The sequence below is a fragment of the Dermatophagoides pteronyssinus genome, unplaced genomic scaffold (assembly GCF_027571235.1).
Source record: "Dermatophagoides pteronyssinus isolate colony J.1.1.1.1 unplaced genomic scaffold, Derpt_VIB-CSIC_2022.12 sq0041, whole genome shotgun sequence".
Lineage (NCBI taxonomy): Eukaryota > Metazoa > Arthropoda > Arachnida > Sarcoptiformes > Pyroglyphidae > Dermatophagoides > Dermatophagoides pteronyssinus.
This window is the reverse complement of record NW_027461564.1, coordinates 207,744-223,168: the sequence shown is the minus strand read 5'-3', so window position 1 is coordinate 223,168 and position 15,425 is coordinate 207,744. Positions and strand designations below refer to the sequence as shown.

The 15,425-nt window shown below is 29.0% G+C and overlaps 1 protein-coding gene across 1 annotated transcript in view; it reads left to right on the top strand.

Moving 5' to 3' along the window:
• The first annotated feature begins 1,335 nt into the window (after window positions 1-1,335).
• LOC113794797 (uncharacterized) overlaps window positions 1,336-15,425 on the top strand; it is a 53,533-nt gene continuing 39,443 nt past the window's right edge. The window contains exons 1-2 of the mRNA XM_075823918.1: window positions 1,336-2,007; window positions 11,185-11,404. The gene's annotated coding sequence lies outside the window, so the exon portion shown is untranslated. The remainder of the gene's footprint in view (window positions 2,008-11,184; window positions 11,405-15,425) is intronic.

Sequence of the window (15,425 nt, the reverse complement as noted above, 5' to 3'; positions counted from 1 at the left end):
ACTGATCGATGAAAGATTGAATAAATGAAAGTTATTAAACTTAAAACAATGCAAAAATGAATAATTAATTAATAGCAAAATAATCAATAAAGAAAAAGGTTCAATCAAATGAGGAAATGAAATTATGGTTTGAAATGAATCATTCATAGGAATTCAAAAATGAATGATCATCATCAATATCAACATTTCAATCAATGGCGATGATCCTTTTTTTCTTAATTCAACAAATCACCTGTTACCTCAATTGTAATGTTTGTTTCAATTATTATTTTGGCCACCAAACATAAAATAAAAGATATTGTCGATATTATCATATGATATTGATGGTGATGTAATAATGTAATAAACATATCAACAAAACTGAAAATGTTTTTCAATCTGCAGGTAGTCGTCACAATTTTTTGTCTAAAAAATATATGCTCGATTCATTGATTGTTGTTTGTATTCATATTTTCATCATCATCATTCTTCTGAAATGATGATGAAAATCTCATATTCAATATCAAATGAGAATGGCCGAAATATAAAAAATGAAAGCCAAATCCCGGGACAATATTTGGCAATAAAAACGTTGTTTTTCCCCGTTAGTTTGAATAAATATACTGTATGAATTTATAATAGACATCATTCATCCATTCATTGCAAAGGGGCAATCATCATTCGATATGGCAGCCATTTCATTAATGAAATTAACAACAACGATCAAACAAAATTTGACCCATTCTATTTTCATTCATTCATTGAGTTAGTGGATAATAGTTCACAATAATAATCATTTCTGTTGTATGAAATTTCTAAAAAGGGGGAAATATTAAACTGAAATGTTTCTTTTAAATATCATTGTGTCAATATTACATCATAATCATCATTTTCATTATGATCATAGAAATGAAACCTTCAATAATTTTGGCCATATTGATCTGGAAAAAATATCACTATTATTGAATGATTGATTATTTTTCATTGTTGATTTAATTGTTCAATTTTAAGAAATTTAAATTAAAGATTTTTTAAAAATTAATTAATGGGCGCCATTTGCAACAAACCTGTTGATACAGTTTTCTCTCTTCCTATTTTTTGAGAATAAACATTTGATTCGAGGTAGTAGCATTATAATATGAGGTAAGCAACCGGTGTTTTCAGCAAAGCGATCCAATGATCAGAATGAGAAGCATTGAATAAAAATGTATAGCCTGTGTTGCTATGATGGATTTTTTTGGAATGCTAGTTGTATGAAGTATAGTGAGATTGTGTGTACCACTACTATTGAAAGAGAACTGATACATCAGGATTCAAGCACAATCCATAGATGGCTCAAATATTTGATCAGTATTATTCTAACCATTGTGGATGATGGCAGAAAGTGATTTTTTTCAATATTTTCCTTCCTTTGTTTTTTTGGCGCCAAATTCTATGAATCATATAAACATCTATTCAAGTTCTAATCAGATAAGACAAATGCTACCCAAATCGATTCTATTGAAAATTTATCACCAAGAAAATTGAACATCTTCCGATCGATTAATTAAACGACAAACTTGTGAATATTCATTATCGTGGTCGTGATTATCGTTTTATGGTGATGTTTTTGCTTGTGATCGAAACAAAATTGCCAATTTCAATTAATTGATTGCGTTAACACATGTTTGTCGATGTGTTTGTGTTTGAGTGATGGTGTGTTGTTATTACCTGTAATTAATTTTCCTCGTCATTAATTTTTATCTTTTTCCGCACTTGACATCTACATTCAATAAAGTGATGTGACCAAATGTTTCATTGAACCCTTTTTTTGTTTTGTTTTGATCAGATCGGATCATCATTATTTGAATTTAGCCATCAACAACTGATGATGATAAAATGATCATTTTTCTAGAGAATTTCCTGTTTATTTTTATAGAATGTTTACAAACATAACATAACTGACTTTGTTTATTGATCTGTATTCGACTAAAAAAAACTAAAAACTAAACAAAAAACATCCTCATTATTTGTTTCATCTCAAATCAAGTAAGTCACTTTTTCTTTAGTGTGATTGATCATCCTATTTATTCATGAAATTCTTGGATTTTTCATCATTCATCCCACACTTTTGAACTGATTCAATAGGAATTCATTAATCTGAATTTATAGTGAAAATATGTTAATTTTTGTTGAATATAAATTCTGTGCGTTGGTGCCCATCACCACCATTTTTGTTAACTGAGAAAATTGTCTTGAAAAGAAAATATCTAATGGTGATGATGATAATGATATGTGGAATTTATTCATTACTAAATTATTCTTTTAGATGACCTTCAAGAACTAAGAAAAAACATTGATGCATTATATAAACATCTATAGATAATCATCGTTCATCAAAGAATTTTTCCATTTCATACATTTAATCATGGTCATCATCGAGGGTTGCATCTTTTCAATCATTTTATTTTCATTAATGACACATTATCTTCTTTCGGTCGATTATCTTTTTTTTCATTTGCAGACAATTTTTACTTATTTGGAAAAAAACATCATCACTTTCGATATCTTTGACATTCACTTTATTACCATTAGTATTATGATTTTGGTAATTGATTACCCAAGAAAAATTTGTCCTTGCATAACCATTATTTAGATTTGATAAAAGAATAACTTTTCGCTGTCCTTGCATCAAAAAAAACATCAAAAATCTTTTTATAGAAATAAATGCAACAGCAGAAGAATTTAGAAACAAATAAAAATTTGTTTTGTTTTTGACAAAACAAAAAACCTTTATGTCACTTTGTTTGGGTGATAACATGTTTATTACATTATATTATTAACACAATTCAATTTGCTTTGAAGGTTGTTGTTGTTTATGATGATCATAATTATATAGTTAATCTGTCACCATTTCAGTACCAGGTTGAATATTATAGACATTAGACATTATAAGATGGTTGTTTCAATTAACATTTTTATCTCCCAATAAAATGTCTTGAGATAAACTTGTTGATCATTACCTGAATGAATGAATTTCAAGCCAAATCTTCAATAAAACTTTCGGTGTAATCATCGTTGGCCATCTTGGTTTAGTCTGCTGGACATTCTTTAAAATGAATTTAAAATGATAATTTTGCCCGAAAAAATTGTACTATTTATGGTAGTCAAAAAGCAAATTTGTTTGATAGTAATCATCAACGATAAACCAATGGAGGATTTTAAAACATTATTTTCAATGCTGATCGATTTATCGTTTGCTTGTTTAGTTATTCACTCTTCTCTTCAAATCAGTTATATCGTTTGAAAATTTGTTTGAATTAAATAAATCACGATTCATTCACATCATCATTGTGTGATCATAGTGTGATTGATTGGTTGGCAAGATTTTTATTTGCAAAAAAGTGGTGAAAAAACTTGTTGCTATTGAAAACCTATGAGAATTTATTTGATTTTTAGCTGAAAAAATCATGACTTTATTTTTTGCATAATCAATTTTTTCTCTTCTCTCGTTGTTCACCTTGTGAATGATGATTTGATCATCACATAAATTCAATGGCACGCGCTTTACATGAATTTTGAATGAATTTTTTTTGTCAGTGCAAAACAAAACAAAATTCATTTTCGGTGTGAATTGAATTGTCCATGGACAAGCCTTATTTTTTTATTGGAAAAAAAATTTCTTAGGGTGCTAGATTTTTGTTGGTGAGTGGAAGTACACACGCAAACATTTGGATTCACCATCACCATCATATGACCTTTTGATCAACAGCAAATATACTTTGTGTATTCGATTTGATTCAATGAAAGTTACAAAAAATTTTACTGTTGTTGTTTGTCGGATGCAAATGCGAAGAAAACACACCTTATTTTTGAATGTTTTATTGGTTGATGCAAATGGTGCTTGTTTTTTGTTTTGTTTTTCTTCTTTGGTTTTAAAATCTGAAGAATTTTATTATTTTTTTGGAATTTGAAATTGTTTGTCCACATGATGATCTTATTGAGTATTTTTTTCCAAAGTGATTAGTGTAATTTAGTCGCGCGTCATGATCATCATCTGATCTGAACTGATGTTTGTCTAAAATTAGATTTTTGTTTTTCTTATTTTTAAAAATATTTAATCAATTTTGGTTTTTTCTCGAATTTTCCTTTCACAAATCTCCTAATGTAAATGTCAGTTAGGAAAGAAATTGAGGGAGATTTGTCTCAAAAGGTTTTGATAAATGAAATCTTATCAATGATGATCATTGAAATAAACAGAAAAACATATACCCTCTTTGAATACCTTATTTTTCATCATCAGCGAAGAAAAAAATCAAATCCAAAATGTCCAAAGATTACATATATGTCATCCGAAGAGAAAAAACTTTCGATTTATATCTTTTTCTTTGGTTCTCTCTCCACACTGTTTTTCACTTGCTTGATACCGGTCAAGCATTTTGTCAATTCGCTTTCAACTGGTTTGTTCCCACTTTGTTTATTTCATTCCTTTTCTCTTTTTCCCCATTTCTCTCTTTATATCGATAAATTATCATCACATTCAGCCGATCAACCCTTGTTTTGAACTTGTTTTTTCCTGAAAAATAAAAAATTCCATTACAAAACAACCATATTATATAATTCATTTTGGTTGATAAATAATTTTGAATCGGTCATTTTTTACCAATATGGTGGATAATGGAAAAAAGAGGTGAACAACAAATATTCAACAACTGGACAGAAGATTGATTTTGTTGTCTGACTTATAGATTCTTAGAGATAACATTTATTTGCTTATTTGTTGTTGAAAAATTTCAAAATTCAACAGTATTCATATTGTTTGATTTTTTTCCCTCATTTCCCATATTTATTTCTGACTTTTTTATGCATCAATCGATTGCTGAAAAGGTGTTTGGAATGATTGAATCACTATCAGATTATATTTAATCATTGCCAGAGCATAAGAGTTTCACAATTGGATACTTATTATCTAATGTTTTTTGTTTTAAAAAATTACTTAAATATTTGTATAAATAAATGAAGCGTCAAATTGTCGCGTGTTTTTTGTTTTTCATCGATCAACGAGTGGTTAATTGATTTATAACTACTGTCTACCAGACACTAGCTATACTCGATGACGACGACAATTGATTTGTAAAACAATATAGAATTCAAATTGTCTCTTTTTTCGAGATTTTGTTAATTGACAATTGTCTGATGATAGTATGTAACCACCCTTTCTTACAAAATAGTCACAGATCTCTACTATAGGTATTTAGCAAAACACAATTGATTTATTGGGATAAATTAAGATCTCTCGCAAGATAACTGCCATCATCATTTTTTCCATGTTGCATTGGAATTTTTCAATGTCATTGCCAGACATTTGTAATAAGAATTATGATGACTTTATTAAAGTTTCTTTAAATTTCTTTTTCTCACATTCAACTAAAAAATGCCAATCACTTCTACTATATTCACACCGTTGATTAGGTGTACCGTTTTCTTTTCTTTTGTGCCCTACGGCCCTTCAAATCCATCATTGCATTGTCAAATTGAGTCAAAGAAAATTCTTTTGTGATTTTTTTCTTACAAACATTGACGATCGTCATCATGATGATAATGATCGTTTTGATAAGGCTAATCACTTGGTGGTAATGGTCATCTTCCAATCGAAAATCATCTTTAGGACTTTTTGATTACCTATGTTTGGTCAATTTTTTCCTTATTTTTTCTTCAATGTCCAAAATCTAACCAATTTTCTGTTTATGTCAACCAATGTGTGACCCATGATGACCTGTTGATCTTATAAATATTTTTTTGAAACGAAAATGGAAAAAAAGATATTTTGAAAGAATTTTACTTTGTTCCGTGTTTGATTTTTTTTGTTGGTAATTTTGAATGAAATGTCCAAAAAAAATCTTCGATGATTGACCGTTGGTCATTCAGTCAGTCAGTCAGACAACCAATCACAGAAATAACGATTATTTTTCTGTTGTTTGTGTCCTCAGGTCCTTTGGTCAATTTTTTTACTTATAATTTTCTTCAACTGTCCACTGCTTGCTTATTTGGCTGCAGGTGTGTGTGTTTCTGTACGTGATACGTACTTGAAAAAAATTTTTTGGCTTCATCTTGAGACGCCAGGTAGTGGTGGTGGTTTGTTCATCCAGATGATAATCACCGATCAATTGATCGACCATTTTTTCTTTTCTTTTCAAATCAAGGAAAATCGATCCAATTTTCAGTCGTTATTCTGATTCGCTCGAGTGTGTGGTTTTTCCAACGAATTTTTTTCTTCAAATTCAAAGTTTGTGCTTTTCTTGTGTTGAATTGGAAAATTTTTCCATTTGTTTGTAACTGTGAAATCAACATTTTCGGCACCAAAAATAGCATTTGATTTCTGGGTAATTATGCAACATCTTTGTTTTCTGGTAAATTTTGAAAAAATTTCCATTTATTCAATGATGGCTTTCACTTGCGTGTTTGAAAGTTTAAATATTGCTTTTCAATTTCATTTCAAATGAAAAATGAAATAAATTCAATTTTCAATTGGAATAAATAATTTTTTTCTTCCAATGTGACCTTAGGTCAGTATAAAACTAACCTTTCTTGTTGTTGTTTTCAATTTTCTCGATTTTTTTCTTTTCGGGTAAAAATGTACGTCACGAATTTTCGGTATCCTTGTCGGTCTTAGTTCGTTGTTGTTAGTGGTGGTTAATCTTTTTTTAGGTAGCTCATTCACATTTAGATGCACAGAGAAAAATTTGTTTTTATCATTGTTCAATCAAAAAACTAACCCTGAGAGTTTTTTGGACTTGGAAAATAGCTGGTCTAATAGTTGTTGTGGTTCGATCAATTTGTGCACCCAGATTTTTTCGTTTAAAATTTTAAATTAGACGTTTTTCAGTTAAAATTTGATTCTGTTGTTCATATAATTATCATCGAAAAGACTGTTGGTCTTGTTTTGTTTTTAGGCAAGAATGAATGAATACCCTAAAATAGCTTAAAATGGAAATTTTCCCCAGAAAAATATGTTAACTAAATATTTTCGAAAGTTTTCTGTGTCTGTCTGTTACTATTTGAATTTATTATTACCGATCATCATATATGGAATGAATAAGGATGAAAACAACCAACGAAAAAATCCATGGTATTTTTGATTATAAATATTAAATAGCAACTAAACAGACAGAAAAAAGTATTATTATACATCACACACCAAAATACATGGTGTAAAAGTGTGAAAATTGGTAATATTATTCTATTTTCCTGTTTCACCTTTGTATAATAGATTTTTGTTGATCGTTTTGATGAAATAAACATCATCATAATATAACATCGACTCGAAACTTCCTTGCTTTCATTTTCATTTTCAATTTCTTATTTTGTTGGACCAAGTATATTTTCCAAGCTATTTTTAGTTATCGTATGCTGTTGTGGATGATGACGAAAAACAAGCGAAACAAATGAAATGTGGATATCGAATGGAAAATACTACTAGGATGGAAAGTCGATTATAATAATATCATCACTTTATTTAGTAAATGGACAGAAATTTTTGTGTGGAAAATTTTCTCAAATAATTTTTCTTATTTTTAGGTGTTTTCCTTGAGTTTTTTGAAAAGTATTTTTTTCTTAAATATTTTGCTTTTGTTTCAATGAACAACAACCTGATACGAATGATCATTATGATAATCATTTTATCTTTTGTTTTTTTGGGGGATGTTATATGATAAAAGCATTTTGGACCGAAATGAAAATCTTATCTTATTTCTGCTCTGGATTCATTATTTGACAGACACTTTGAACACTGAATCTCAAAAAGATCCAGAAGTATTATCTTTATGGAAAAACAACTAATAAACTTAACAAACAAATGTAGATCACTAAAGATGCTTTTTCTCTGGTGGTGTTGGTGGTTATTATAAAAAAACGCTCAATGATCGATGATGAAAATGAATGAGGAAAAAACTGAATAGCGGCACCTACTTTTTTTAGTTCTTTCTGAAAAATTTCTTTTCTTTTGCATCCCACCATTAAAAAGGTGGTGGTTAAACACTTTCACTTGTCTTTTGTTTTGTTATTTCTTAGCAAAAAAAGAAATGTGATTTGTTTGCTGATTGATTTTCGATCGATATCAACCAACCAATCAAATTGGATTGCTATCGATATCTGTCATGATCATGATGAACAACAACAATGTATTTTTTAGGTTATTTATAGAAACTTTTATTTACGTTTGTGTTTCAGTTAAATGATGATAGACATCATTAATTTGAATTTAATTAGTTTAATTTTATTTATCACAGCAATAAACAATATATGAAGAAAATGTCCTTCCAATGAATAATAAAACACAATCCTTTTTTGTGGGAAATCTATTTTCGGCTCGATAATTCATTTTGAAAAGAAACCGGAAAGATCAGAAATGGAAAATCATCATTTATGAAACAATGTTCAATTCAATTATCAATGACTGACTCTTTCGTTTTTCCACATTATCAATCCATTGATTTGATTGAAATTGAAAAATTAGTTTCTGGTTTTTTCAAATGCTGATAAACACTGTTGTTGTAAACGATTAATCTTTTCCAATCAATCAATTGAAAAAGATTAATAAAATGAAAGTTGGCTCATTCCATTGTGAATTGGAAAGGCTTAAAAATACACCCTTTGAATTGAAAAGAAAAAAATCGATTTGATTTGATTTTTGCGATGATCGATTATCACCTTTTTTAAAAACTTTTTCCATCCTCAATCCATTGTGTGTATTGTAATTGCTTTATCTGTTTTTTGCTTGCTTGAACATCCTAATCGTTACAAGTTTTTGGTTGTTGTTTTCGATTTGAATGATCATCATCAATAAGGATGTTGTCGATGATGAAATGGAACAATAACAACAACAATGAAAAATCATCGATTGTATTCGCGGGTATTTAAACAAAATGGTGCGGTTGATGATGAGGATGTTGACGATAGTAAAACAAGTGAATGAGAAAAACAAACGTGGAAAAGTGTATCGTGTTCTTTTTGCCTCATTCAAGCAAGCGAAAGACGAAACGAACGAAAATTTCATGTATTTTTTCTCGTGTTGTTCCAGATAGATTATTATTATGATGATTGTATAGTACGTGTGAAAATATGAAAATATATGTCGATAACGTTTTTGCTGATTCAAAATGGAATGAATGCAGCAAAAATCATCACTTGTTGAGCTATGGCCAGTCTAGTTAGTTAGTTAGTTTGGTTAGTTAGCATGGCCATCATCAAATGGTTTGTGTGTAAAGTGTATGTACATGATGATTAACGAAAATGTTGAAAATTCATCATTGATGATGATGGTTGTTTGTTTGTTTCATTTCTTTGGTTTTTGGATAATAATAATAATAATCGAGGGGAAAAAACAACAACAATCATCATTATATATGATTCAGAGCATGGATTTTTTCCCCGAAAAAAACTGTTTTGTTTTTTTTGGAAAAACTTTTCTTTTCCTTTTTGTTTGGTTTATGTAACTATGTGATTATTATCAGATTTTTGTTCGTTGAAAGATGTTTACGGATAAATGTTTCCAGGAAAATGAAAAACAAAAAACAGTTTTTTTCACATTGATCGATTGAAAATTTTTGCAAGTTTTTTAAATTTTTCAAAAATGTTTCCTTTTTCTCTTGTTTGTTTCCAAAATTCAATCGATAAAATTATCCTTGATTTTCCTTACTTTTGGCCATCATAATTTTGGCACTAATCAAGTTAATTGATCTTTGAAATGTCGTAGTTTTTGTTTTGCTTACTATTATATAGTCACAAACATTGCTAATTTGATATACGTGAGAACATGGGTCATTTTTCCAGCAAAAGAAATTTGACCAAATTTCGCATCTCTCTCCGTTTATTATTGATGATTTTCGTCAAATATCAATCATAATTTTTTCATTTGTTTATCTTTATTTTGTTTTGGAGTCTATCCTGATGATGTATAATTTATTTATTGAAAAAGAAATTGAAAAACAAAAATATCCGAGGGTTGATGACGATATTGATAAACACAATACACTTATGATGATCATCATCATTCATAATGAGGCAATAATTCATTGGTTCCATTCTTTTTGATTAAAACAAGTTTTTGTCCCTCATTATATGATGATGATCATATCACATCACATGCGTTGTTGTTGTTGGTTGGTATCCTATGATGTGATGTGATAACTTTATATCATTAAAAAATAAATATTTTCTTCAAATATGAATACCTCATACCTACCTGCTTGGCTGCTCTCTCTTTCTTAATGCTGCATTCTTATTGTGGATTCATTAATTCAATCTTCTATCTCTACAGGTATCTTTTTCTCTTGAAATTGCGTGTCGTTTTTCATTTCATTTTTTTTCATTTGACCAAAGTCCATGATGATTTTCTTAATTTTTTTTTGTCAAATGTTCACATCACAATATCATTCTGGCCGGTTATTTCGTTCGGGGGGTCATTGTTTTTTATTCTCCTTTAATTATTTGAATTTGACTTTTTTTTCGGTGAAGAAATTCAAGTTCTTTGTTGTTGATTGAATCCAATTATGTTATTTGTTGAATACCTGTATTGTGATGTTAAAAAACAACATGTTGAAATGATAATGTATGAATTGAATAAAGAACACATCTTGAAAGCAATTTGTATAAATTATCTTCCCTTCCATTATCAACAACTCTTCTTCTTTGTTCTTTGTTATCAAATAATGTTGACATTGAAAAAAAAGAAATCCACATTGGTTGAATCATCCGACGATTCAACAACAAGACAAAATTCTGAAAAGATGCGTGTGTTGGATGTCACACAAAACAAACAGATTTTTGGTTATTAGAATTGAATATTGTAAAATATTCCTTTTGATAATGATAATAATAGTTTGAATTGATAATTAAGCTTTTTAATTGTCCTATATGAATGTTGTTTGTTTGTTTGTTTATTATCATCATTTGTCATTCACCGCCATCACCATCACAATTGATGATTAACCTTGACGATGCTTGATCAATTTCTCTTTCGCCAAATATATCTTTAGGCTTTTGAATTCTATGCAATGAATAGGGGTAGATTAATTATGGTGATGATTTTTTTATGAAAAAAGTGATGATCAAAATGCAAATTTCTTTCTAATGTTAATCAGTTTTTTTGTTTGTTTGTTTGGAATGTGGAAAAAAGTGAAATTTTTGGTGGATAATAAATTTTTACTTTTCATTTTTTTTATCCAGGTATCCAAATAAATTGATGATTGGTTTTCTTTGGCTGCTGATTTCATCCTTTTTATGTGTTTTGTTCAACCATAATCACCAGTGAATATTTTATCATTATGTGTGCTTTATTCAACGAATTTTATTTATGTTTGCAAAAAAAATCATCGTCGTGATTTGAATTTATAATTATCATTCATCTAACATTATCATCATGCATCATCATTAACCAATTTATGGGGTAAGTACCATATGGTCTTTGCGTTTTTGTTTGTTGAAAAATCGATTATATAATAATGTGGTCATAATCATGGCATAACTTTGAATTTTGTTTGTCCAACACAAAAGTTGTTAGTTTGTGACAAAATAAAAGATTCATTTGTTATGGTTGGTTGAATTTCTGACAGAGTTTTTCATTTTTTGGGTTAATTTTAATTAGATTTTTGTTTTTTGAATATGGAAAAACAATGTCATCTTGTTTGAATATTGAGAATTTATTTTTGCTTTGAATAATTTCAAGATTTACTGATAATTGATTAATGATGATAACAAATTCATCATCTGTTGACATTTCCGTATAGCGAAAACACTGTCATGACGCCCAACTAACAAAATTTTTCCGAAGCAAACTTTCTTTCAAACCATATATTTAAATTTGTTTTTTTTCTTGCTTCCATTCATTCATTCATTCATTTAACAAAGAAAAATCATTACATAATTAACAAGATAATAATGTTAATTTTTCATATTTTCACATTCAACAACTACTGACAAAAATCATGGCTTGTGGTTCATTCGAATCAGTGAAAGAAAATGTCACACAATCATATAATTGTTTATGTCCGTGTTTTGTTTGTTTGTGTTTGATTTTCATAGCAACAAACAAAAATCACGGATATTGACAGCTGCCCCCTGAATGTTTAGGCAATGCATTTAGCAGCCAGAAAAAAAAGCGAAAAACGGTTGTTGACAACAACAACATTCAAATATTTTGACATTTAAAATAATAACAATTTTTTCATAAACAAAAAAAACTGTTAGACACCGTTACTACATACACCTTTTGCTAGCTTGATGGTCAAATAGCTTTCAATCAAAATTCCTGATATATTTCTTTATTTGAACGGTTGACTAGGTTGAAAATGGAAAATTGATTGATTGACTGATTTTTGTTCTCTTTCTCTCTCAATCATTGATTATTCGATTAACCAGCCGAATAAATTTCTCTTTATTATGGTTGGTTTTGGTTTATAAAATAAAATAATGTATCCAAAGAGGTATTACACTCATCGATAGACATCAAACATTCAATATATAAATCATCCAAAATTAGAATCAAAAAAAGTTGTTTTTCTGCAATTTCGATGATATCACCTGAAAATCATCTTCATGGTCATTATGATTGAAATTATGTTTGGTGTGAATCAAAACACAAAAATATTGCAATCAAACCAATAAAAAAAATTTGTATGCAATCATTGCACCAATTCGATGGTGATGTAATCAAGCAAAATTTTCTAAAACCAAAGTAGTCTTTGTTTTCACCTTAATGAATACGGAAATGTTATGGATTTTGGTTTTGGTTTTTGTTTTGTTAGATGTTCATCATCTCTATGCAACATGATAATAATAAATCTCACTATTGTTGTTATTGTGGTCATTATCATTATCATTAAATTATGATTCTTGATTGGTAATGAATGAATATTCAAGTAAAGATGATAAAGTAGATGAAACAACAACTAACCAAAAAAAGAAATCAGGAAAGGAAAAGAACATTTTTCTTTATTAATAATTTCTGTGCTTGCCATCATTACATAACATCACAACATGATGATGATGGCCATTATAAACACGACTTAAGATAATGATGATGAACAAACGGTTCTTCGACCTTTTGAACATCACCATCATGGTCAAACTGTACTGCTGACCATGTGATGGCCATCACCACCATATTTCTTCACCCTTCTCATTCTCGTTGAGTTCAAAAACTTGATCGTGAATCATTCAGGAAAGAAATTTTGTTTTTTGAGCAAGAATTTTCGGAAAACAAAAGATAACTGATTGGCAAAGATGAAAATTGAAATTGAAAGAAGAAAATTTCCTTTTTTTACTTTTTGTTCTTCCCGAAAAAAAAACGAAAACTCATTCATTAAATTCTTATCAATATTTAGATAATGAGAATTGGTGAATTCAACAACAAAAACGGGAAAATTGATTATCGTCATCCATAATACAAAAAATTTGATTGTCAGCTAAATATATCCAGAAATGAAAAAATAGCAATATTAATAAATTGAATAAAATGGAAAATGAAAAGGCAACAAACATCTCGATGATGATGATGATTATGATGATCAGGTGTGGCAAGTTTTTTTAACCACAATTCGTATGATTATATCACAGACAATGAATCATAACATTCATTTCCGTATTGTCTAAACGAAAAAAAAGAAAAAAAAATTAAAAGAGAAAAAAGAAGAAGTTTCCCGAAATAAAAATCAATCAATTTCTCCATTGATTCTATCGCGATAAAGTGTAGAGGAAAATGTTCAATCGATGATCAATCAAAAATAATAAAAAAACGGTTATCGATAATGTTGGTGATGTTCGAATCATTATTCTTATCATTATTTCTATCTCTAATCACAAACTGAAACAGAAAAAATTGATTATTTCCCCCAAATGATACCAATGATATTCCTGTGGTAGGTGAAGAAGCGTAAAATTGACCACCATGATCGTCCATCGTTTTATCATCATCATTGGTTTTCATCGATAATTTTTTATTGCAATCGTTTCCGGTTATTTTTTCCATTTCATTTTACCAAAAACAAAATTTAGGATGAACCTGCCCTTATGATTTTGTTGCCAGAAATTCTCTTTCAATCATCACCAGAACAAAAAAAAATGATCGATGGACAGGTGTGTAACTCTAATTTGTCTACCTGCATAACTTTTGCAGAAAAGATGATTATCCTATGCTTGCTATTTCATTCTCTGTGTGTGTCTATTTGGTTGTGATCCTTATTGCCATATCATATTTATCACCAAGTTTGGAATTCCGTTTCTTCCACTGGATTAAAATTCTTTCGAAAAGGAAAATCAAAAAAGAAAACTTAACTTTCTCCGTAAATCTCTTTCTCTATTTTTGATATAAATCTTTTTAAAAAGAAAATATATTTCTTACATAAAACCCTTCTTGTTGTTTGCTATTATGTCAGACACTAAGGATAAATGTCAATCACTATGTTTATAAAAATACCACCTACACACACCAACCTGTTGGTCTTTTATATCAAACTAAACCAAACCAAATCAAACAAACGAACGTCAATCACACCTGAAATAATAACAACAACCTAAACAATGAATAAACAATCGTAGGTTGTATGAAAGTTATTAGTTATTATCATTATTATTAGTCACCTGTTGTTTGGTGATTTGTTATTCTTTTTTATTCCAGAAAATTTTTAACCCCAAATAAGCAGAAAAAATTCATATTTTTTCGCTATGAAAACGTGAATGTTACCATATTATTATCATCATTGTTTTTTTCGGATCGATTCGATTCAAAAATCAGGTTGGTCCAACAAGTGACCAACACAAAGTGATTATCGATTGGCGGCACTCTTTTCTTTTTTTTGACTGGGTGTTTGCTGCTGTATCATTGCGCCTGGACCCGAGATTGATTTCAATGAAAAAAGGATTGAAAATCACATTCCACCTTGTATATAATTAGCACCGCGATAATTACAATTTCGAAAGAGTTTTTTCCAACCCGATGATGTATAGGTGCTTTGCTTTTCTTTCGTTTTCATCAATCAGCTTCAAAGAAATCGAACGAAAAAAAAGCGAAAGTGTCACACCTTGCGGCTCAATTTTTTGTTTGAAAATACCATTTTTTCCCTCCCACATTTACTTGGTTTTCACAAAGTTGTTTATGATTTTTCGGTGATTTTGGTGATCCAAAAATAGGACCAACTTTGCTCCAAATGTGTGTGTGTGGTGTGTATAGACTAATAATAAAAATCATAATACTAATTGTAATTATTATAATTAGTGTATGTTTTTCTAATGCCTGTGCCACACTTTTACATGTGTTCAAAAAACATAGACTATTTGTGAATTTTTTCATTTGGATTTTTGTTTTTTGTTGATGATAAAAATCAAATTAACCTGGTAATAATGATTATTTATAAGTACCTGGATTTCTTTTTTTTTCATTTGCCATTTTACATTGATCATCGTCATAATCA